The sequence below is a fragment of the Podarcis vaucheri genome (assembly GCF_965113315.1).
Source record: "Podarcis vaucheri genome assembly, chromosome: Z".
NCBI classification, from domain to species: domain Eukaryota; kingdom Metazoa; phylum Chordata; class Lepidosauria; order Squamata; family Lacertidae; genus Podarcis; species Podarcis vaucheri.
In genome coordinates, this window is record NC_138758.1 from 50,084,456 (window position 1) to 50,109,276 (window position 24,821).

The 24,821-nt window shown below is 48.2% G+C and overlaps 1 protein-coding gene and 1 pseudogene across 9 annotated transcripts in view; both read left to right on the top strand.

Annotated features, from left to right (window-relative positions):
- DAB2IP (DAB2 interacting protein) overlaps nt 1-24,821 on the top strand; it is a 320,886-nt gene that overhangs the window by 147,442 nt on the left and 148,623 nt on the right. The gene's annotated exons all lie outside the window — the stretch shown is intronic.
- Nucleotides 6,490-9,537, top strand: LOC309524252 (inositol-trisphosphate 3-kinase C pseudogene; annotated as a pseudogene). Its single transcript has one exon. The product of its transcript is annotated as an inositol-trisphosphate 3-kinase C pseudogene (transcript).

Below are 24,821 nucleotides of genomic sequence, written 5' to 3' on the forward strand. Positions count from 1 at the left end.
GTGCATGACTGAGGTTTTCCCCCCTCGTCTTGGCTATGGTGTGAGTCTGTGCTGTTAATTAATGGGGTTCTGCCTTCGGAGAAGATGAGCCAGCCCTCAAGGAGGTGATTATGTAATTTGCTAGCAATTCATGTCCCTCCCGGCGTGACGCTGCGCGCTGACGTCACGGGGCTGTAATGGTGGTGTGCCTCGAGATTTTTTTCATGAAACAAGTGTGCCTTTGCCCAAAAAAGGTTGGGAAACACTGGACTAGATGAGCCACTGGCCTGATCCAGCAGGGGTCATCTGATGTTCTTCTACTTCCAGGGCTGTTGGGCATGCTGTGTCAGGAGCTCAGCCTACACTCGAGTAGGTCCCGCCATGTGATAGACAAAAATCCCATGACTGCAATCATGGAGCAGGAATTCTAACATGCTGCCTGCTGGCGCAGCGAGACCCCAACCAACCAGCCAAATTTAGATTTGGTCACAATCTAAATTTGCATCTAGCTGGCATCCATCTGTCTTGGGAGACCATGGAGGAGTGCAGCTTTGCAGGTGAAGTCAAACTGTTGGAAGATTACAGCACCTGCTGTGGTTGTGGAGAATGATATGTGGGAGACGTGTTTTGTTGCAGCTGGGGCAGAGAAAGGAGTCCAGTTGTGCCCCTGCAGATGCATATGTAAATTTGCATCTACAATGTTTAAATTAGGTAAAGGTAAAGATAACCCTGCCCATTTGGTCCAGTCGCGGATGACTCTGGGGTTGCGGCGCTCATCTCGCTTTCTTGGCCAAGGGAACTGGCGTACAGCTGGTCATGGGGCCAGCAGGACTAAGCCGCTTCTGGCGAACCAGACCAGCGCACAGAAACGCCGTTTACCTTCCCGCCGGAGTGGTACCTATTTATCTACTTGCACTTTGACATGCTTTCGAACTGCTAGGTTGGCAGGAGCAGGGACCGAGCAATGGGAGCTCACCCCGTCACAGGGATTTGAACCGCCGACCTTCTGATCGGCAAGTCCTAGGCTCTGTGGTTTAACCCACAGAGCCACCAGCTTCCCAATAGGAGGCAATGATGGCCCCCAATTTGGAGAGCCTTGATGGAGGTTTGGACAAACCCATGGAGGAGGAGGAGGAGACGAGCCACAGTTACTGTGCTGTGCCTCCGTGGTCAAGAGGCAGCGAGGCTTCTGAATACCAGATGCAGGAAAACACAGGAGAGGAGACCTGCTCTTGTGCAAGGATCCTGCTTGCTGGTTTCCCACTAGCATCTAGTCAGCCACTGTGAGAACAGGACTAGATAGCCTGGTTTCCCACAAGCATCTAGTCAGCCACTGTGAGAACAGGACTAGATAGCTCATTGGCCTGATCCAGCTAATGGCTCTTCCTACCTTCATAAGCTTCATCTGCCTGGTTGAACAAGGACTGACCTTGCCAGCCTTATGCTTTGCAGATGAGCATCAGGCTGGTAAAGGCTATGCGAGATAAACAAACTGTATCGGACAATCAGTTCTTCTTCTTACATTATGGTGTTCCCTATACAAACCTTCACTTCAAGGCCACTCTGTTGTGTTCCTCTCTAAACACCGGCTGGAGGGATTGGGGCTTAATCTGTTTGGCCTTCCCAGGTGACAGCAGGGCTCAGCTGACATGGAAACCATGATCCAAGGTGCCTGAAGCAGCTCAGCCAAAAAGCAAGGGGTAGGAGGATGAGAGAGACAGGTGTGAAGGTGTATGTCCCGCCCTGTGGAACGCCTTCTCATCAGATGTCAAGGAAATAAGCAGCTATCTTATTTTTTATTTATTTTTTATTTTTAAAGGTAAAGGGACCCCTGACCATTAGGTCCAGTCGTGGACAACTCTGGGGTTGCGGCGGTCATCTCGCTTTACTGGCTGAGGGAGCCGGCATTTGTCCGCAGACAGCTTTCTGGATCATGTGGCCAGCATGACTAAGCCGCTTCTGGGGAACCAGAGCAGCGCACGGAAACACCGTTTACCTTCCCGCCGGAGAAGTACCTATTTATCTACTTGCACTTTGACGTGCTTTCGAACTGCTAGGTTGGCAGGAGCAGGGACTGAGCAACGGGAGCTCACCCCGTCATGGGGATTCAAACTGCCAACCTTCTGATTGGCAAGCCCTAGGCTATGTGGTTTAACCCACAGCGCCACCCATGTCCCAATGTTTAAATTAGCACATGGGAATTTGTGCCCTGGATCTGTGCCCCTCCTAGGCTTTTGAGGACCTAGCAATGACCCCACGTCTGTGTTTGGGTGTGTGCCAGCTGTATCCAAAGGGACAGGACACATGCCTCAAACCTCTTCTTATGTCCGCCTCTGCTTGCATCCATTTCACCCAACATCCACAGCAAACCCAGAAGTACCCAGCAGGTTTTCCACCATTCACACATTCGCAGGAGCGGCGATCACTGTTTGCGCATGTGCAGAAGCAGCAATTGCCGTTCATACATGCACAGAAGCAAGCAATTGCTGCCCATGCCTGTGCACAATGGCACCTCTCCCAGTGACCCCTTTCGACCTCCGGATTATGGTCGCAGGTAGAGGTTCCACTGTACTGAGTCAGACTACCAGGCCTTTGAACTTAAAGGGATTAGCTCTGCAAATGAACAGGCAATTGCAAAGAACTGTGTGCCTCCTGAGCATGGGCAGATTGCACTTTCTCCCCACTGAGTAACCAAAACCAGCTGCTGCGTACATGGAATGAAAGAGAACAGTGTTCAGATCAGTGTGTGGGATTTGCATGCAGTCTTGAGCAACCCAATATTTTAAAAGCAAAAGTAAGCAGCCAAGCCAAAGGTAGATGGGGAAATGTTTGGAGGGGTAATCTACCAGTTCTTAAAGTGCCTGAGCCCTTAGGCCAAAAAGAGAAAGGGTGGCCTTGGGGGCGGGGAGGGAGGCACGTGTGGAAGATTCAAGGGCACCCTGAAGGTTGCTCCCTGTCACCATCACACCTGTATTTCCTTTCACCTTGTTGAGGCATCTGCAGATCTGCCGCTTTTGATGTAACACTTCTCAAACCAGGGAGCTTAATTACTGGTCTCTAATTAATGACTGTCTTAAAAGGTGATTGTCAAGCAAGGTGAGGGAAGAGGGCAGCTTGGTGTGAGGAAACGTCTGGAAATTGCCTGCTGTCTCTCTATGTCTAGAGCTTCCATAATCGTTATGGGCTGAAAGTCAGTTATATTTAATGCTTTAAAAGCCATTAATTGCCCCACCCTGAGCTAATGAACAAATGAAATGTAAATATGATACAGAACCTCATTGCCCATCCTCTTTTGAGGCTGTCAAAGGGCGAAAACAATGTGACTCAGGTAGGATATATTGGCATTTATTTGGTTTTGTTGCGCCAGTTTAACTGTCATGGCTGCCCGCAAAGAATCCTAGGAACTGTGGGCAGGGGTCCTACCCAGCCTTATTTGGAAAGATGGCTACTCCTTGTTGAGAAGGAATGTCAGTCAAGCAATGCTGTCTGCATAGCTGCCTTGCAATTTGCAGTGGCAGCCTAAGGCATGGTTACTTCGAAGCAAGGTTCGCCGTGTGGAGTGGGATTTCCTTCCAAGTAAGAGATTGGCTCTCTGGTTCGCATTAAATCTAAGAACACTGAATGCCCAATTATACCTCAGGGACAAACATAATCATCATTATCCACAGTAACTCAGAGCAGGGCTTTTAGTGCATCTGGCCCTGTTCTGTGGAATGGCATTCGTGTTTGAGGTTTCCCAGGCGCGCACTGTCTGCACTTTCCAGAAACAGTTGAAGAAGGTCTTCTCAGTTCCAACAGGCTTTTCCAGCTGAGTGTGTCTTTTTCACAAGTGTGCACTTGTTACGGTTAAATGCACTGGTCGTTTTCCGGCATTGAACTGTTTTAAATTATCCTGTGTGTAAACTACCTTGAGACTGGTGCTTTAGAAATCCATTGCAATAATAGCAGTAATAATAACTGCAGTTGCTGTTGAGCCTACTGTATAGCTGATGCTTTACATAGGTGCCTTTGTGTTAAGATCAGTGCAGAAGACTCTGCCAGTGGTTCCTGCAGTGAACGGAGGGCACAATACAAGGTTCTGCAGAAGAGACTGATGTGTTGAGTACTTACATAATCTATTTTAATATGTTGGTTTTGTCTTTACCCCTAAAATAATATATATATATATATATAATGTAAACTGCCTTGTGACCATTTCTAGTGAAGCGTGGTATAGAAATATCTTAATTAATAAATGACCTCTGTCCCTGAGCCCAAGGAGCTTACAGTCTAAAATAGGCATTGGGTGAGCTGGCATTAAAATGGGAATGAGGCATATTGCTGGAGGGAGAGAGGTCTCCTGATGGCTCTTTGGAAATGGTAGCTAGATTGAATTGCTGTGTTCAGAGGCACCATATCACACACATACACAAACACCTACTGGCTGTTGAAGTTATATTTATTGGGCATTGAGGGAGGCACAGAGGGGGCTGGACTGGAGAGCCCTTTGGCTTGGCCTAGCAGGGTTCTACTATTATTATTATTATTATTATTATTATTATTATTATTATTATATGGTAGTCAGGAATGGAACATCCATGTGAAGTGGCAGTCTACCCTTGAAGACCAGATGGTGCTGGGGGTGCAGGGAAGAGGGATGCTGCCTCTATGTTTTGCTTGTTGGCTTCCTGGAGCCAGGCCACTCTGGACTTGATGGACCTATAGGACTTACATCTTGCTTATTAAGATCTAGGGAATTGTTTAGCATCACTGGGTTTGCAGAAGAGGCAAAGTTCACCCGGAAGAGCTAGCTCATTTTCTGGAGTTCATAATAATAATAATAATAATAATAATAATAATAATAAGAAGAAGAAGAAGAAGAAGAAGAAGAAGAAGTTTTGTTTATACTCCACCCTCCCCGGCCAAGACCGGGCTCAGGGCGGCTAACACCAGGTATAAAAACAACTGATTAAAATACAACTTAAAAACAAGATTAAGTACAACATTAAAATGCAGCCTCATTTCAGTAGAAACTCAAATCAAAAACTTTTTGGGGATGAAAACATCAAGTCTTCACCAAGGCCAACTATCCAGACTGGTCCTACATGGGCCAGAAAAAAGCCAGGGAAGTCCCCAAATAGGAGTTCCATCACAGAAGGAGAAAGGAAAAAAGAAAAGGGGGGGTCAAGTTGATCCCAAGCCAAAGGCCAGGCGGAACAACTCTGTCTTACAGGCTCTGCTGAAAGAAATCAAATCCGGCAGGGCCCTGGTCTCATGAGACAGAGCATTCCACCAGGCCGGGGCCAGTGTTGAAAAGGCCCTGGCTCTCGTTGAAGCTAATCTAACTTCCTTAGGGCCCAGGACCACTAGGGTGTTGCTATTTATGGACCTTAAGGTCCTCCATGGGGCAGACCGGGAGAGGCAGTCCCGTAGGAACGAGGGTCCTAGGCCGTGAGCACAAGCTTCCCATTCTCCTGTCCCATTATGATAAAATCAAGCCTGTGGCTCATTGAGCACAATGCAGCCCCGATTGCTGGATGTTCTGGGTTTTGGTGCCTGCTTTGACTGCTGAGAGGGACGCGGGTGCCGCTGTGGGTTAAAGCCTCAGCGCCTAGGGCTTGCCGATCGAAAGGTCGGCAGTTCGAATCCCCGCGGCGGGGTGCGCTCCTGTCGTTCGGTCCCAGCGCCTGCCAACCTAGCAGTTCGAAAGCACCCCCGGGTGCAAGTAGATAAATAGGTACCGCTTACCAGCGGGAAGGTAAACGGCGTTCCGTGTGCTGCGCTGGCTCGCCAGATGCAGCTTTGTCACGCTGGCCACGTGACCCGGAAGTGTCTCCGGACAGCGCTGGCCCCCGGCCAATAGATGTGAGATGGGCGCACAAACCCCAGAGTCTGTCAAGACTGGCCCGTTCGGGCAGGGGTACCTTTACCTTTACCTTTACCTTGACTGCTGATGGGGGCAGGGGGGAGCAGGAAAAGAAATGTGGGGGAGCGGGCATTGCTGTCGTGTGCAGGCCACAAGGTGTGGCTGGGGAGCTGCCTCCAGCTCAGTGAACCACGTGCCGCATTGGCTGACTTCGCATGAAGCAGGCATGCCTTCTTTTGCAGACAGTTATTGGACAATATAATCAGATGGCAATTTGCCTCTACTTCACACACACTTGGATCGTTTTCGAGTCACAGAAGCAAAGGCTTCTGGGAACACAGATTTTCCCCATTGTGAGCTCGGAGTCGGAGACAGGTTTTTAACAAGGCACCCCTCTGGCAGTACACAGCCACCCTCCGCCAGTCCTGCCGCCTGTGCCAAGGAAATAAACCGGGACAGCCTTGGAGGCAAAATGCAGTCAGTGGGTCTCATTTGTAAGCAGAAGCATGTCTGCAGGAACTGTGCTTGCATGAACAAAAGCGGCCAACTTTCTAGAAGCCTGCAGCAATTGCTGTGTCTGTGTGCGTGCGTGCGTGCGTGCGTGTGTGTGTGTGTGTGTGTGTGTAGAGACTGCTTCTGCTCTGGCTGTGGGATTGTAATACAAGATGCACACCTTCGCTCCTCCCGCGGGGCGCGCCCAGGGCGGCGGCTCCACCTCCCGGGGCGGAGCGCAGGCGGCGGAGCGCAGGCGGCGGAGCCAGCCGGGCAGTTTCGGGCGCAGCAGCACCGCGGCCGGAGGAACGGAGCGCGCGATGCCTTCAGCACCCCCGACGCCCTCGTCCCCTGCCGGGCCGGCCGCGCCCCCCTGTCCCGGTCCCAGCAGCAGCGGAGGTCCCGCCGGCTCCGGAGACGTCCAGAACAAGCCCTGGAAGAAGATGGGGTACATGGTGCAATGTTCGCCCTGTGTGATTTCTTCTCGCATGCGCTACCCCTGGGTCCAGCTGGCTGGCCATGCAGGCAACTTCAGAGCCGGGGGTTTGGGCCGCATCCTGAAGAAGTACTGCCCCGGCGAGCAGCAATGCCTGGAGCGCCTGGCATGCGACGCGCTGCAGCCCTACGTCCCGGCCTATTATGGGGTGGTGGAGCGCGATGGGGAGACCTACATCCAGATGCAGGACCTGCTGTCCGGCTTTGACAAGCCCTCCATCATGGACTGCAAGATGGGAATCAGGACGTACCTGGAGGAAGAGCTGGAGAAGGCGAGGCAGCAGCCCTGTCCACGCAAAGACCTGTACGAGAAGATGGTGGCCGTGGACCCGGGTGCTCCCACTGCGGAAGAGCATGCGCAGAGTGCCATCCTGAAGCCCCGCTACATGCAGTGGAGGGAGACCCTCAGCTCCACCACCACGCTGGGCTTCCGCATCGAAGGCATCAAGAAAGCGGACGGCACCTTCAACACCAACTTCAAGAAGACCCGCCAGCCGGAGGAGGTGACCCAGGCCTTCTGGGACTTTGTGGGCAGAGACAGGAAAGTCCTGACCAGCTACCTGGAGCGACTGCAGGAAGTCAGGCTGGCGCTCGAACAGTCTGAGTTCTTCAAGACACACGAGGTAGTGGGCAGCTCTCTTCTCTTCGTCCACGACCAGAAGGGTCTGGCGCGGGTGTGGATGATCGACTTTGGCAAGACGGTGCCGCTGCCCGAGAAGCAGACTCTGACTCACCGCCTGCCCTGGCAAGAAGGCAACCGCGAGGACGGATACCTCTGGGGCCTGGACAACCTCATCGCCATCTGGGAGAAGATGTTGGGGGAGTGAGCCAGGAAGATGCAGCCGACACGTCGAGACGGGGGCTGCCTTGGCCCCCGGGACTCTGCTGTTTAATTTATTCAGCCAGATATGCTACTGGAACCAGGGGGATACAGGGCCCATGGAGGAACTGGAAGAGCACCAGGGGCCTTTTGGAAGGGGCCAGCTGGTTTTTGCACCGCTAAGTTTATTTATTGGCGTGATGAATGTGGTGGAAACCGCCCCGATTGCTGTCCTGCACGTGGTGGACAGTAAAGACTTCCATGGGCCAAGACAGAGAGCTCACCAGGGGCGTTGGAACTGAGTTTGGGATGTGGGATTATTGGGGTGCCCGGTTTAGGGTCAAGACTTTGAACCACAGTGCTGGCCGTGCCCATTTCCCAAATGTCGGGAGAGACTGGAAAGCGGTCGGGAGAGACTGGCTGAGCCACAGCCTGGAAGCCTCGGTCAAGCGAAATACTTGCGTTTCTCTTCAGGGTTTGGGGAGTAAAGAGAAACTTGTTCCCTCTGCTTTGACTGTTAACTTTCCTGGCGCCCAGATAACTCTGCCAAGGCAAACAGGAGCAGTTTGTTAGTTTTACAACCCGATGCACCAAAGGGGTTGGGGGGGAGAGAACACCTTCCCCAATCGCTGTAGCAATAAATGGTGGAGTTCCACTGCCCCCCAAATTGCTTTGGCAGGGCCAGGCTGCCTATTTTTTGAGTGCTGAATTTGGGTTAGTTTTAAAAGCAGAAACCAGCAGGTAGGATCTCCCTGGGTATGTGGGTGTGTGTGGGGTTTTTTAATGGTGGTTGGGAGGGGATGGTGGCTGTCCTTCGTCCTGCTAGAGAAGGGAGCCGCTCCTCTGTATTTGAATGTATGTGTTTCTGTATTTGAACATGTGTTTTTATATGAATTTCTGTATTTGTATTTCAGAATTTGAACATGTGTTTTTATATGTATTTCTATATTTCTGTATATGTATGTGTTTTTATACGTGTTCCTGTATTTGAATGCATGTGTTTTTATATGTTAAAAAGTTTTTCTTTTTTTAAGGGACATAAATAATTACAAGTGGGGGGGGGAGATCCACAACTTTGATCCAAAACATTTCTTCTCAAAATGAATGCGCTGAGAACCAAAGAAGAGAGAGAAGCAAATGCTGGACAGGGCGAATGGCCATCGGGTCCAGCACCCTGTTCTCACAGATGCCCCCCCCAGAAACCTGCAAGGAGGACCTGAGCACAAGAGTTTCCCCCCTCCTGTAGCTTCTGGCAACTGGCATTCAGAAGCATTGGGAGGCAGAGCACAGCCGTAGCGGCTCGTGTCCATTCATGAACCCTTGAATGTACACAGAGGCTTTGCACTCGGCGTACATGGTCCAGTCTGTGCCTTGTTGCCACTGGCAGAATCTTTTATTAAATTGTTTACATCGCCATACATTAGCCTTCTCCTCCTTTCTCCCACCTTGTAACTCAAGGTGGGGTACGTGTGGTTCCCCACTTACCAGTCCCAGACCTGCTTAGCTTCAGCAAAGTGGTGGTCTCCGATGCCTTTGGACCCTCACCCTGAGGCCTTGCCAGGAAGGGCAGCAGAAGCAGGCACACAACAATTTTTTATTTATTTAAAATTGTGTTGAGGCAGCCTTTCACTGCTGAAAATTACAAGGCAGTTTGGAAAGAAAACCAGCACATTATAAAGCATAAACTATAAAGCGTTGCATACTAAGAATCAGTGCCCATAATTTTTACTAATCAGCTGAAGACCTGCAGAAGTGTTTGTGGGGGGTGGGTATTATTCATTAGTCTTTATTTGTGTTTCATTATGTATTTTGTGTCCTCATTTTGCAAGCTTTTGTTGTGAACTGCCCTATGATCTTCAGGTGAAAGGTGGTGTAAAAATTTAATAAAGGTTGGTGTGTGTTTTAATCAGTTCCCCGGCAATGATTTTTATTTTTTGGAATGATTTAAATAGTTTTTAACTCTTATAAATAATTTTAATGCTTGATTCTCTGGCAAACTACTTTGAGGTTTTCAGTCGTTCGTTTATTTGTTTGTTTGTTTTTACAATCAAGCAATGTGTAAATTTTATGAAACAGATAAAAGAAATTATCTAAGAGGGCCATTGCACAAAGGTCTTCCTTCAAATCTCCACAAGATCTCTTATAGATGTGGCATGACTGAAAGGGCCTTCTCAGATGGCCTCAGCAAAGGGTCTGTTGGGGTGCTCTCTCAGGTAGCATAGCCCTAAGATGTTCAAAGCATTAGAAGTCAACTAGTTCACAGCTAATTGCATGCATTTCCTTCAGCATTGGTGTGGTAGGCACACAGCAAGGTGTTTCACTAAGATACCCACCAGCAAGGAGAGGTATTGACCTACTGTAGCAATGGGAGGTCAGCAATTCCTGGTTCTCTAGGGAAGACAGTGAGGCCAGGCAAAAGTCAGCACCTTGGAGAGATTCCCGGGTCTTAGTTCAAGACCATAGCTTGAGGCCAGGCATCCAAGTTGATTCAGCAAGGTCCTGGAGCAACTTGGGTTCTATAGCAGGATTAAACATTAGGAAGAACTTTCTGGTGGCAAGAGCTGTTTGACAGTGGAACAGACTACTAAGGAAAGTGATTGACTCTCCTTTATTTGAAGTTTCTAAATAGAGGTTTGGTGGCCATCTGTCAGGGATTCCTGCATTACAGGGAGCTGGACTAGATGGCCCTTGATGGTCCCTTTCCATTCTACAGTTATATGGTTCTAAGGTAAAGGTCAAGGGACCCCTGACCATTAGGTACAGTCTTGACCGACTCCGGGGTTGTGGCGCTCATCTCGCTTTACTGGTCAAGGGAGCCAGCGTACAGCTTCCGGGTCATGTGGCCAGCATGACTAAGCCGCTTCTGGCAAACCAGAGCTGCGCACGGAAACGCCGTTTACCTTCCCACCGGAGCGGCACCTACCATATTTTTTGCCCTATAGGACGCACCGGCCCTTAGGACGCACAAAGTTTTTTTGGGGGGAGATAAAGAAAAAAATATATTCCCCCCCCCAGCCGCGGGAACTCCCGCAGGGCTCCCTAGGCTGCGGATATCTGCCCGAAGTGCGGGGCGTGCTGCTTCAGCGTGCCCCACGCTCCGGGCAGCAGGCTGCTATCCGCAGCCTAGGGAGCCCTGCGGGAACTCCCGTGGGCTCCCCAGGCTTGCTGATAGCTTCCTGAAGCCTGGAGAGCGAGAGGGGTCGGTGCGCACTGACCCCTCTCGCTCTCCAAGCTTCAGCGAAAGCCTGCATTTGCCCCATAGGATGCACACACATTTCCCCTTCATTTTTGGAGGGGGAAAAGTGCGTCCTATAGAGCGAAAAATACGGTATTTATCTACTTGCACTTTGACATGCTTTTGAACTGCTAGGTTGGCAGGAGCAGGGACCGAGCAACGGGCGCTCACCCCGTCGCAGGGATTCGAACCGCTGATCAGCAAGTTCTAGGCTCTGTGGTTTAACCCACAGCACCACCCACGTCCCATTCTATGACTAGCTAATCACTAACCAGAAATTCCACTCCCTGAGTGCTTCCTCCTGGCCATTTAGAGAGCTGATGCCATCTGTAGCCATCGGTTCCTTGGAGTTAATGAGGTTTCCAGCTGAGGAGATCTTTCCTTGATCCCTCAAGGGGTCTGTGGAGCAACCATCAGGTTCTGGCAGCAGAGGCGTCTCCTTGGAGGAGAGGAAGTAGACTTTGCTGCCTGCCAACATAGAGGGACACAGGAGGTGTGGCTCTATCTCCTTCTTGGAGCTGTGTTTGCTGGAAGACCCTGCCTTTGAGAAGTTGGTTTCCAAAATGTATTTGTGCCTTTACATTTGTTCCCTCCCTGATGCCCAGTTTCCCAGCAGCTTAAAATTAAATCAAGTGATGCCAGACTCTCCCCCCCACACACACACACACCGAAACTGGGCAAAATGTCTGAGGCATCACCTCAGTTGGAAGGCATCCAACAGAAAGGATCAAGTCTGCCCCGAGCAGCTATATGCAAATGGCGCTGCTGTAATTGGCTCTCTGTGTCTTGCAATTAGCCACGAAACAGATAGCTGCCATCCCTGACCTTTCCCTATGCTAGCAAGGCCATTGTTTGGCTGTCCTGCTTAATTGCAAAAATGTAGCCTCGCATCACGGATGCAGATGACTCCCCCCATGTTGTTGGCCGTAATTTGATGAGACATTGCGACAAGGGAAGGCGTCTCCTACTGAAAGCACAAAACTAATAAACCGTGAAGTGGTGGTAGTGGGTTACACACACACACACACACACACACACACACACACACACACAAAGGTACTCATAGAAAAGAAGAGGGAGAAGCTTTAATTTCATGTCCCATCTCTCTGATATTTGCTCTTGCAAACGTTTGAGTATGTGGCTCTGCCTTTTGAGGAATGCAGAAGTTTATGGAGTTGCTGCAAAAGGTCTGGTTTCATGAGGACTAGTCCCTTGACCAGGGCCAGAATGGGTAGAGCCAGTGTCCCAGACACCACAGATTTATCTTTTAGTCGGCTTGCTGGATGAAATGGCCCTCCTGCTCTCTGTCTTAGCCAGCCCAGATGCCTCCTACTTTTTGCTCAAGGGGGCTTACATGGTTCTCCCCCCATCCTGTATAATCCCTACAGCAACCCTGTGAAGCAGGTTAGGCCGAGATGCAGGTGACTGTTCCAGAAGGTGTGTTTTATGGCTGAGTTGGGGGGGGATTTGAACCCTGGTCTCCCCCAGGTCCTAGTCCAACACACAAACCAATACCCAAACTGGCTATTAACCTCCACTCCCCCAATATTTGCCCCCTGCCCACTCCAATACAGAGCTGATACACAGAGGTAGACTGCTCCTAGGAATGGAGGCTCCATTCACATAACCGCGGCTAGCAGTCAGCAAAGGCTGGGGGGTTTTGCGGGTTGGTTTTTGTTTTTTACACGTTTTATGATAACTAGCTCCCTGGCATCTCACACTTTGGTGGCTATATCTGCCCGGTCTTGTTTGGCCTTATTCCTGAAGGATTAGATGCTAGCAGGGAGGGCTTGTTTAGATCCTGGCGACATCTAGGTTCCTGTTTGTCTTCTTGACAAACCCACACTGTGCAACAAACACTCCTGCCACAGCAGGGGACACAGTCTGTTGTGACAATGTCTGTCTACGGATGATGGCTGTAGAACAAAGACATGCCCGCCCCCTTCAGAGTTAACAACCCAGGTATTAAACCAACCCCCAGACTTTGCAACAAGCTTCTACTTACCATCTTCACTGCGTAACAGGGATGGATGGCAAGCATGGTGCCCTGCAGGCCTTCTAAGGAGATAGTACAAGAATATTTGGCTAGATTAGATGTATTCAAGTCTCCAGGGCCAGATGAACTGCATCCAAGAGTATTAAAAGAACTGGCAGATGTGATCTCAGAACCACTGGCAGTCATCTTTGAGAATTCCTGGAGAACAGGCGAAGTCCCGGCAGACTGGAGGAGGGCAAATGTTGTTCCTATTTTCAAAAAGGGGAAAAGAGAGGACCCAAATAATTACCGCCCAGTCAGTCTGACATCAATAGCAGGGAAGATTCTGGAGCAGATCATTAAGCAAACAGTCTGTGAGCACCTAGAAAGGAATGCTGTGATCACCAATAGTCAGCATGGATTTCTGAAAAATAAGTCATGTCAGACTAACCTGATCTCGTTTTTTGACAGAATTACAAGCCTGGTAGATGAAGGGAACGCAGTGGATGTAGCCTACCTTGATTTCAGCAAAGCATTTGACAAGGTGCCCCATGATATTCTTGTAAAGAAGCTGGTAAAATGCGGTCTTGACTATGCTACCACTCAGTGGATTTGTAACTGGCTGACTGACCGAACCCAAAGGGTGCTCATCAATGGTTCCTCTTCATCCTGGAGAAGAGTGACTAGTGGGGTGCCACAGGGTTCTGTCTTGGGCCCGGTCTTATTCAACATCTTTATCAACGACTTGGATGATGGACTCAAGGGCATCCTGATCAAATTTGCAGATGACACCAAACTGGGAGGGGTGGCTAACACCCCAGAGGACAGGATCACACTTCAAAACGACCTTGACAGATTAGAGAACTGGGCAAAAACAAACAAGATGAATTTTAACAGGGAGAAATGTAAAGTATTGCACTTGGGCAAAAAAAATGAGAGGCACAAATACAAGATGGGTGACATCTGGCTTGAGAGCAGTACATGTGAAAAGGATCTAGGAGTCTTGGTTGACCACAAACTTGACATGAGCCAACAGTGTGACGCGGCAGCTAAAAAAGCCAATGCAATTCTGGGCTGCATCAATAGGAGTATAGCATCTAGATCAAGGGAAGTAATAGTGCCACTGTATTCTGCTCTGGTCAGACCACACCTGGAGTACTGTGTCCAGTTCTGGGCACCACAATTCAAGAAGGACACTGACAAACTGGAACGTGTCCAGAAGAGGGCAACCAAAATGGTCAAAGGCCTGGAAACGATGCCTTATGAGGAACGGCTAAGGGAGCTGGGCATGTTTAGCCTGGAGAAGAGGAGGTTAAGGGGTGATATGATAGCCATGTTCAAATATATAAAAGGATGTCACATAGAGGAGGGAGAAAGGTTGTTTTCTACTGCTCCAGAGAAGCGGACACGGAGCAATGGATCCAAACTACAAGAAAGAAGATTCCACCTAAACATTAGGAAGAACTTCCTGACAGTAAGAGCTGTTCGACAGTGGAATTTGCTGCCAAGGAGTGTGGTGGAGTCTCCTACTTTGGAGGTCTTTAAGCAGAGGCTTGACAACCATATGTCAGGAGTGCTCTGATGGTGTTTCCTGCTTGGCAGGGGGTTGGACTCGATGGCCCTTGTGGTCTCTTCCAATTCTATGATTCTATGATTCTATGATTCTATGAACCCCCATCAGCCCCCATCTAGTATGCCCAAAGCCAGGGAAGGAGGGACGTGGAGTCCGGAAGTGTCTGTCTTCTGCCCTAAGATATTGGTGCATGCATATGGCAGCTCAGGGCAGACTTGATCCTTTTTGTTGGCTGACCTCCAACTGAGGTGATGCCTCACCCATTCTGCCCAGTTTGGGTGTGGGGAGTTCTGACTTATGGGAAGGAGCATTCCTGATGGCGACGCAGCTTTCCTTTGCCAGCACTCACCCTTGCCCATCTGATTCCTACTACTTTGCAGAAGGCGCCTTGACAAAGCGCACACTTAAACAGCAGCTCCTAAAGGGCACAGAATAATAAATTGAATAATAAATAATTGTTGTTGTTGTTGTTTAGTCGTTTAGTCGTGTCCGACTCTTCGTGACCCCATGGACCAGAGCACGCCAGGCACTCCTGTCTAATAAATAATAAATAAATAAGAAATAAGAAAATGCACACACACACACTTCTGGCGACTGAGTAGGTCCTGAGGGAAAGGGGGGGCAATTCTGCTAGGCCACCCCTCTCAGCCACCATCTATTTCTCTGCTCCTGGCATCTCTGTGCTTCCTCCTGCCCCACACCTTGTGCCCCTTCCCCACCTCTTCTCCTGCGCAGACTGTTCCCCTTCTTTCAGCCCTTGCGGGAGGCACAAAACCCCATAAATCACTGCTCCCTTCCCCTGAGTCAGCTTCTGGCCCCATGGCCTCCGCCACGCAATCCCCAGCATCCTGCCAGTCCCTGGTGGGCGACTAAACCATAATGAACTAGAAACTTTAGCCTTTTTAAAAAGGATGGGGGAGTAGGTCAGTGCTTTCATGACTCACAAAATCCTGACCTCTGGGCATTTGAGTTCAACACTCGCCTTGGGCTTTGGACAAGTGCTCGCAGCACCCCACGCCACTCCTTTTTCCTTTCAGAGTCCCTCCTTCCGCCATTCATCCCAGCCTTCGCTGACTCCCTCCCTTGTTTCCTGTTGGTTCTTAGGAAGCTGTCTCTGGGTCTTAGTGAGCCGCTGCGCAGTTGAGTGGCAGGCAACCCCCATGCTGTACGCAAGAGATTACATGCATCTCTGCTTGTAAGCCTTTTGACTTCTTTCCCCTCCGGGGTGCAGGGATCCCTGTGTAAGATGCTTGCCATTGTGTGGCAATTACCAAGCGCTTTGCATAACTCTCTGGCACCCGGCATAATGAATCCCCTGCTCTCCTTGGTGCAAGGGGCTCTTGTTCCAACATGGATTAATGCCAGCAACCTGTAGCCTCGTGATCAGATGGCTGGTGCTTCCAGATTGGTGTTCAAAATTAGCCCTCTCCTGTGGCTGCGCCCCCAACCCAGTTACCTGCCCTTGCCTTCCTGCTACTACACCCAGGCCCTGTCCGTGGGTTCCCTCTTGCCTGCTTTCCTCTTTGCCCCATTCGTTTTGCCAGCTCTGTATCCCCCCGCCCCATGGATCCTTCCTTCAGTTTCCTGCAAAACAGGGTCCTTCTTCATGCAGCGCATGGAATGCCTCTGGGTAATAATGAGAGTCCTCCAGGATGCTGGACTTGATGCACCATTGGTCTTTTCCAGCAGGCTTTTACTGTGTTCTCCACACAGCCCCTTCTCTCCGCAGCCCCACCCACTGAGCTGAGGTTCCCTGTAGAGTGATCCCCTCTTTTCCTCCTTGGCCATTGTTAGCCCACAGCTCCTCTACAGTTTCTTGATTCTATGAACCACTGCCTACTCTGTCCCTTGACCTGTATCTCCTGCCCTTTGGAGGGCTCAGATTCAGGCTACTCACACCCAGGGGAGGAAGAGCTCTTGGTACACCACCATGGCTCTCCCATCACCTTCCGATTCTGGGGCCAACTCCATTGGAGCATCATTGGCTGCTTAGCCACACGGCTGCAGATTCAGCAACAGGCCTTTTGAAGGGGTGTTGCTTGATGAGCTGCAATTCCTGCATTGCAGGGGGGTTGGACTAGATGACCCCTAGGGTCCCTTCCAACTCTACCATTCTGTTATTCTAGGGCAGGGGTCAGCAACCTTTTTCCAGCCGTGGGCCGGTCCACCGCCCCTCAGACCATGTGGTGGGCCAGACTATATTTTGGAAAAGAAAATGAACAAATTCCTATGCCCCACAAATAACCCAGAGATGCATACTTATATATTTTTATTCCCCCCCCCCAAAAAAATTATTCATTTTATAGCACAAATAAACAACACAAACAGAAAAACAAAGAATACAAACAAATTCTTGTCTTGCCCTTATTTTTTCTAAACATTGTTAGGTGGGCTTCCCCAAGTTCCCCCCATCTGATTTTCATTTTACCTCATCTATAGCAGTTTACAATATCATAATTTCTAACCATTTTTTTTATCACACTTACTTTTACCATAAAAATATTCACATTTTATCACTTACAAATAATCAGAGATGCATTTTAAATAGAAGGATACATTCTACTCATGTAAAAACACACTGATTCCCAGACCGTCCGTGGGCCAGATTTAGAAGGCAATTGGGCCAGATCCAGCCCCTGGGCCTTAGTTTGCCTACCCCTGTTCTAGGGTTTGTAGACAACTCCCTGGCAGCCTCCTCCAGCCTTCAGGTGACTGTGGTCCTTTGCTGAGACAACATTATCCAATGAGACAACAGGGCCCACTGGGAGTTGTCCAGCGTTCTTCCTTGCCTTGCGTGCCACCACTTCCCCAGTAAGTCCCAAGCCCCTCTTCCTACAAGCAAGCTCCGTCTGGGGCTCTTTTCCTTTCATCACCCCTTCTTGCCCCTGGCACCTTTGTGGGTGAACTGCAGAAGGAAGGTGCAGGAAGATCTCTGGATCATTGAGAGAGTGAAGGAATGGGTTTCCAAAACCCAAAACTGACTGTGCAGGCAGTTTTTAAACTGCACCAAAATCCCCATTTCTCCTTAGCTAAAATGCATAAACTTTAGCCGTTGAGCAAATGCAAAACAAGAACACAGCTCTCTCCCTTATCAGTTTGACGGCAAGACTGGCCTTGACTTTACCAGTAGAACAGACACAGACATATCTTATGTCCTGACCACAAATGACGCAGAGACCCAAGTCTGGGACTAACGCCAGAGCATGTTCTTGGAAGTAGTGACCTCTTGCTGCAAGCTAGGAGTAGGAACAGGAATATCCTTTTATGGTCAGGAGTGCAGGAAGGAAATCCCTTTTATGGTTAAGAGTGCCGGAGCAGGAACATATGTGATGTCAACCTACTATACAAGCTGACGTGGTTGGAAGGAGGGAGAGGGTGCCTACAGGTATATAGACTGCATGAAACTTGTCATTTCTTTGGACTTGCTGTGGACTCACCACGCAAGTGCCTTCTGCTATCCGGAGAGAAGAATAAACCCTTTCTTTGAACCAACTTGCTGTCATTTTGACTTCCTTCCTCCTGTCACGGAGCAACTCAGACCCAATCGGTGAACTCCAATAAGGCTACAAGAGCATTTCAAGTTTAGGATAGTTTTGCAGGACTTCAGGGATGTTGTGTGGTTTGGGTGGGTGGGTACAACACATACCTCTTGTTTTCACTAGATTTCCTTCTCAGGAAATCCCCTGTCTGTTCCTAAGAAGATAAAGAGAGATGTGCCCTGTCGCAAAAACAGGGCAAGATCATGCCAGGTTTTTCATGGAATGATGGGTTGTAAAATAATGGGAGCCAAAGGCATCTCTCTCTCTCCGCTGCCACCCCTCTCACTCTCAAAAAAATCATCTGGTTAAACAAGGGGAGCAATCTCCACAACAGTAGCTCCAGGAAATACAGTTGTGTTCCATGGTTGTGTCTTTTCTGGGCCAAGAGGCAGATGCGCAGGTGCACACGTGCGCAGGTGCACAGGTGCATGGTGAACATCATTTTTAATAATGGATGGTGACATTTCCAGACAAAGGAGGAGACCAGCAGAATGGCGCTTCTCTTGATCGGCTGGCCGGTTGCCCCCTGAACCGGAACAATCAGAGTATCCTTGGAAGGCAACACTTAATTTACAACACGGGGGCAGCCGGATGAACCAGTAGGCAGACTGGGCACATGCCCAAGGCGATGAAGGCTCAGTTTTGCAGGTGCTGAAGAACCTTCGGAGGGAGAAACACCAACAAGGCCATCTCATTTAATCCATCTGTCCTTGCTGTCTTTCCACCGGCAGGTGCAAACCTTTGTTATCGCAACAGGCTTTTGGTAACAAACTAGTTTTAATGAAAGGGATTGTGCCATGCTGTTTTCATTGTAATTATCTGTATATTTTAAATAGATATTTTATATTTATATATAGTTTTAATTCTATTAGTGCTTAATAGTTTTTTAATGTTCTTCTTCTATTTTTAAGCTGTTCCTGTTTTATCTATAAGCCACCTTAAGTTCCTGTCAGGGAAAAAGGCAGAGTATAACTAAATTACTACTACTATTACTACTATTACTACTACTAATAATAATACATCAGAAATTGGAAGGGGATTTTTCCTTTAGAAAACTCCCACATATATTTATTTGTAACATCACAAGTTATGATAACAAATGTCAAATAAAAGTAGAAAGAGATCCCTAGAACTATCCCCAAGTTGGCATAGCTTATTTGACAACAATAAGAAACCAAGACTTTAGTCTCAGTGGTCCAGGCTTGTGGAACTCTCTGCCAGTAGAGATTCAGCAGGCACCTTATTTGACAACAATAAGAAACCAAGACTTTAGTCTCAGTGGCCCAGGCCTGTGGAACTCTCTGCCACTAGGGATTCAGCAGGCACCTTCTATGCCAAGTGTTAAAATGCCCACCAGGCCTTTGCAGGCAATTAAGAGTGCTTCCTCCACAATGGTCTGCTGATGTTTGTTTTAAATTCTTTTCCTTTTGACTTGTTAATTTGTTATGATTTTACTTTATGGTTTTACACTGTTGCAAACTGTTGCGATATTGTTCTACAATACAGTATATCAATATTTTTGATAAATAAAGACTCAGTTTCTCAATACAGACACTATCTTGTAGTCTGCCCTCTCTGGTAAGCTTTAACCATGTATACTATGTTCCAGATTTTAGTTATGTGTTCTCTCAAGGATGGTGTTCTATCCATGCCGCCCCCCCCCCCATTCTGACAAATAATAATTTTGGCAGCAGCTCAGAGAGGGAGAGGATTTTTCCTAACACACTCACTTTGCCATGGCATCAAAATAACCCAAACAACATCCATTCCAAGCTACGCCACAGACTTATTTTGAAGGGGTTTTAATCAGCACATTTGTGTGCAAGGTATCAGGGTTCAGTTCTGTTCAAACTTAGCACCTGGGATCTTCCCAGAGTAGAGAGAGCTGATTCACCCAGCAGATTTCCAAACCCCCGGCTGATCCTGAATAGCCTTTGGATCCATACATCTCTGTTGCAAGACTAGAGGCCACCCATTCACCCCCATCAGCTTCAGAAGAAGAGAAGGCAGGCAGGCAGGCAGGAGATTCAGGGCCACCAAACTGGTCATCTACCTGAGGAGAGGGAAAGTGCATGGAAGCGCTAGCTGGATCGGGACCTGACTGAGAGCCCAGAAGGTGTGGAGCCCCCATCTCAACATAATCTCACCATCTGAGCTGCTGAAGCAACAACTCCCTTCAAGATCCAAACTTCCTGAGCTGGGAGAACGGTCAGCTGACTGACCAACCCTTTGAATCCAGATTAGGGCAATAAATAGTTTCCTGAAGTGTTCAACTTTGGAACAAAGTCCTTAGTTTGTTGTGGGGAGGCTGCTCTTGGATGCTTCAGTTGGAACAAAAGTGAAAGCCTTTCTGCATATGCTCAGAGGCAGTTTTTGTGATCAGATCTCATCACCCAGGGGTAGGAGAACGATCCCAGACCCTGGATCTCCTGTTGCTCTGCCTTCTCCTCTCTTCCACTCATTTGTCCCACAGTCTTGATAACTTTGGCACCCCATTCAATCCTTGTGCAATGTGAGAGCATCTTGATGTTACCGTGGTGGCAGAGGGGACGGTGAACACACAGCAGGGCCTGCAATGCAGATGAGACTTGGCAGTTTGATTTCCGCTCGCTGTCTTTTCCAGGGCTGGGCCATCTCTCTCCCCTTTTCTTTCTGCATTCTGCATTATAATTCAGAGAATATATCTGCAGTTTCAGCTTTTAACTTGCTGGGAGATCAACCATTCTGCTCCTCTAAGCAGAAAGGGACTAGGGCCGGATTTAGGTTTGATGAGGCCCTGAGCTACTGAAGGTTATGGGGCCCTTTATATGTCCAACTGTCCTTTGTCAACAACAAATGGTCACTATTTTTGTGTGTTGAATATATGCTATATGGTAATTTATGGACCTAAAAGGTATCTAAAGCCATTTCCACATAACAAAATATGTATTTTATCAAAGTAATTGTTGGACTGAAATACAATTAAGAAGAAGTATATTAATAGTGAAATGGGGGGGGGCAAGAGAGTGGGGCCCTAAGCTATAGCTTGTTTAGCTTATACGTAAATCTGGCACTGAAAGGGACCGGCTTAAAAACTCATCATCAACTCCTACTGCAGCTGCAGTGACAGGAGCTCAGGTTACTCTCTTCTTGACAACGGCACTCCCATGCAGCTGGGATAGGCAGAAAGACTGTGATTCGCCCCCCAGGGTTATCCCGTGAATGAATTAACTTTATTACGGTCACAGACCAGGATTAAAAAATCATATAGATAAAATAGCAGTTAGGATTTTTTGACCGATAATTGTTATGGCAAATGAGGACAAGGAAACAGGCATAAAACATCTGAATAAAATACAAGATTAAACACAGATAGTGGATGGATAAAAAACTAATAATTAAAACAGATAAGAGCTAAAAAAACCCAGCAAAGACACGCAGTTAAAACAACCGTAAGAGCATAAGAACTAAAAGACTCGCAGATAAAACAGCTATAAGAGGCTGCAGAGTAGAAGCCTCTTAAATAGAGGGTTATCCTGTGAGTTTTGTGGCTGAGTGGGGATTCAAACCCTGGTCTCTCAGGTCCTATTGTGACATTCTTAACCGCTACACCACAGTGGGCTGACGATTCTATTTCCTGGAGAGTTGTAACTCTAGAGATGGTAAGCCCTGCTTTTGCATTCCATATGTTGTTGGACTCATGAAAAGAGCCCTGCTAGATCGGGTCAAAGGGAACCCACCTAGTTCAGCGTCCTGCTCTCACAGTGACTAACTGGGTGTCTCAATGGAAAACCCACAAGCAGGACCCAAGAACAAGAGCCCTCTTCTCCCCTCCAGTGGCTTCTTCCAGCAACTGGTTTTCAGATGCGTTGCTTTCTCCAACCATGGAAGCAGAGCAGAGCCACTCAGGCTAGGAGCCACTGAGAGCTCTCCTCCTCCAGGAATTTGTCCAATCCTCTTTTATAATGGCATTTGGGGTAGGTTTGCGGGTTTGGCAGAAGGAGACAGGATCTGCCCATACAATGCCCACCTGGTGGGAACTCTAGCTCACATGGCCCTTAAATGTAAAATGTATGACGATCTCCACCAACAATTTCTAGACCATCTATGTATTCCAACATGGAAACCAGAAACGGAGGATATGCACTTCTTACTACAGGGGAGAGACCAGGAGCTCACCTAGATAGTAGCTAAGTTCCTCTATTTGATTTTTTGTTGCCAAAGCATGCTACAGGATCCTGCCCTTGCTGGAATCCCACAGAGATGAGGTAGATTGCTCGCCTCTTCTGCCCTTTAGCAGGTGACTGTGCCGTTGGGGTGGTGACGAGATCGCACTGGCCTATCTATTCTGAATGTATTCTGAATGTTCTTATGTGATGCCAATAAAGGTTACTTGACTTGACTTTAATGGCATCCAAATTGGTGGCCATCATTGGCTCCTGTGGCAGTGAGTTTCACAGTTTAACCAGGAGCTTTTAACTTGCTGGGAGATCAACCATTCTGCTCCTCTAGGCAGAAAAGAACTAGGGTCGGATTTAGGTTTGATGAGGCCCTCAGCTACTGAAAGTAATGGGGCCCTTTATATGTCCAGCTGTCCTTTGTCAACAACAAATGGTCGCTATTTTTGTGTGTTGAATATATGCTATATGGTAATTTATGGACCTAATAGGTATCTCAAGCCATTTCCACATAACAAAATATGTATTTTATCAAAGTAATTGTTGGACTGAAATACAATTAAGAAGAAGTATATTAATAGTGAAATGGGGGGGGGCAAGAGAGTGGGGCCCTAAGCTGTAGCTTGATTAGCTTATACGTAAATCTGGCACTGAAAGGGACCGGCTTAAAAACTCATTATCAACTCCTACTGCAGCTGCAGTGACAGGAGCTCAGGTTACTCTCTTCTTGACAACGGCACTCCCATGCAGCTGGGATAGGCAGAAAGACTATGATTCGCCTATCTATTCTGAATGTATTCTGAATGTTCTTATGTGATGCCAATAAAGGTTACTTGACTTGACTTTAATGGCATCCAAATTGGTGCCATTGCCTCCTGTGGCAGTGAGTTTCACAGTTTAACCAGGACTACTTTCTTTTATCTGTCCTGCATCTCCCAACATTCAGCTTCTTTGGTTGCCCACCAGTTCTAGTGTTAGGAGAGAAAAGGGGGGGAACTTCTCAACTCTCTCCATGCCATGCATAATCTTAGAAACACCTGTCTGTCACCTCTTGCTTGCTTTTCCTCCAAACTAAAAAAGTCTGAAGTGCTGCAGCCTTTCTTCGTAGGGGCCTATAACTCCCACCACCCCTAGGCAATGTGGCCAGATCATCCATGATTCCACTGCTGGCAGTAGCAGCAGCAGGGAGAGGGGTGGTTGAGGAGCGGGCAGGAGCTGCAGTAGGTAGCTGCAAGAGGGGTGAATATGGCAGCCTGGATGTGTGGATGATATGTGGATATGGCAGTATGTGCAGGTTTCCCAGGGCCAGCTGGCATTAAAATCATAGAACTGTAGAGTTGGGGGAACCCTGAGGGTCATCCGGCCCAATCTCCCACAATCCAGGAATCTCAACACGCTTCCCCCGTCTAATTCGAAACCACGCCGGACCCTGCTTAGCTTTGCAAATGTGCCAGGAGCTTTATTGCTGGAAGGGAAATCCATAGTATAAAGACGCTGGGGGACATAGTGGAGTGTTGGGAAAGGAAAGGGGATGGGGGGGGGAGGGAGCAGCTTGTACAAACTCTTCTTCTAAGATGACCAGAGCAAGATAAGAGACCAATTAAATTTGCACAGATGACTGAGCAACTGACCAGCAGGGGGCCTTGCTCAGCCTCCATCCATGAGACTTGGATGCAAACTGGTGACCTGAATCTGTTGTTTGTTTGAATAAAGAGTTCTTATGGAAAGAAGGAGTCGCTTCAGAAGTGTGGATGGAGTTGTTTTGCCGGCATTTCTGCATTGGCATCAAAAAGGGAAAGGCTGGCTTTCAGCAGATCCATTTCCAGGAGGTTGTGTGTTCAGGTCTGTTTCCCAAGACATTTGTGCCTCTTTGTGCGTCCTTGTCCACAGATAGCTAGTTTTGGAACAGAAGAATCTAACTTTTGCCTTCTTGCCGTCACTTTAGCTGTCTAGGTGCAGAGAATTTTCCTCTGGTTTCTCACATCTTGAAGAATAAGGCCCTTAGTTAATCTGCAGGGTTGATCAGCCTGAATTATTCTGTGCACCTCTATCGCAAAGTGCTGTGCGCATCTATGTGTGGACATGAATATGTACCTGTTGTGTGTGTACATGTGTTTCAAATCCGTCCTTTCGGTGGACAAAATGAAACCCTCTCCAATTCTTCTCTAATTTCCTGAAGAATAAAATGTGAACAAAACTAATTACTTTTCTTTTGAAAAGAAGCCCCACAACAAAGCCCCCCTCCCTCTCCCTCCCTCTCTCCTCTCTCTTTTCCTCAGCACAGTAAATTGATTTATAATCGGTCGTTAATTCTTTATAGCCCATAATTTGCAGAACCAACAGGAACAACAATCTCTATTGCAAATTGGAGGGGTGGGAGGCATTGTTTGGAATCAGGAACACAAAAGGGAGGCTGTGGGAGAAGAGAAATGTAACCCAAACATGAGGCCTTGGTGGGTTGCTGTGGCAAGACTGGAGTGCAGATGCACACCCGTTAGGACCCCTGTGGTTCAAACTACTGCAGAGACAGGAAAAAAATTGGAGTCTTGCACAACTGAGATAATATCTGGTTAACATGAAAAGCAGGCGTTAGCTGTGATTGTCTTTGGGTGCAAAGAGTGGAACTATATTGCCCTGGGGTCTATCTTAGCACAGGATGAAAGCTTTTGAGTTTAGCCAAAAGGCGAGTAAGAGGCAACATACACTGATGC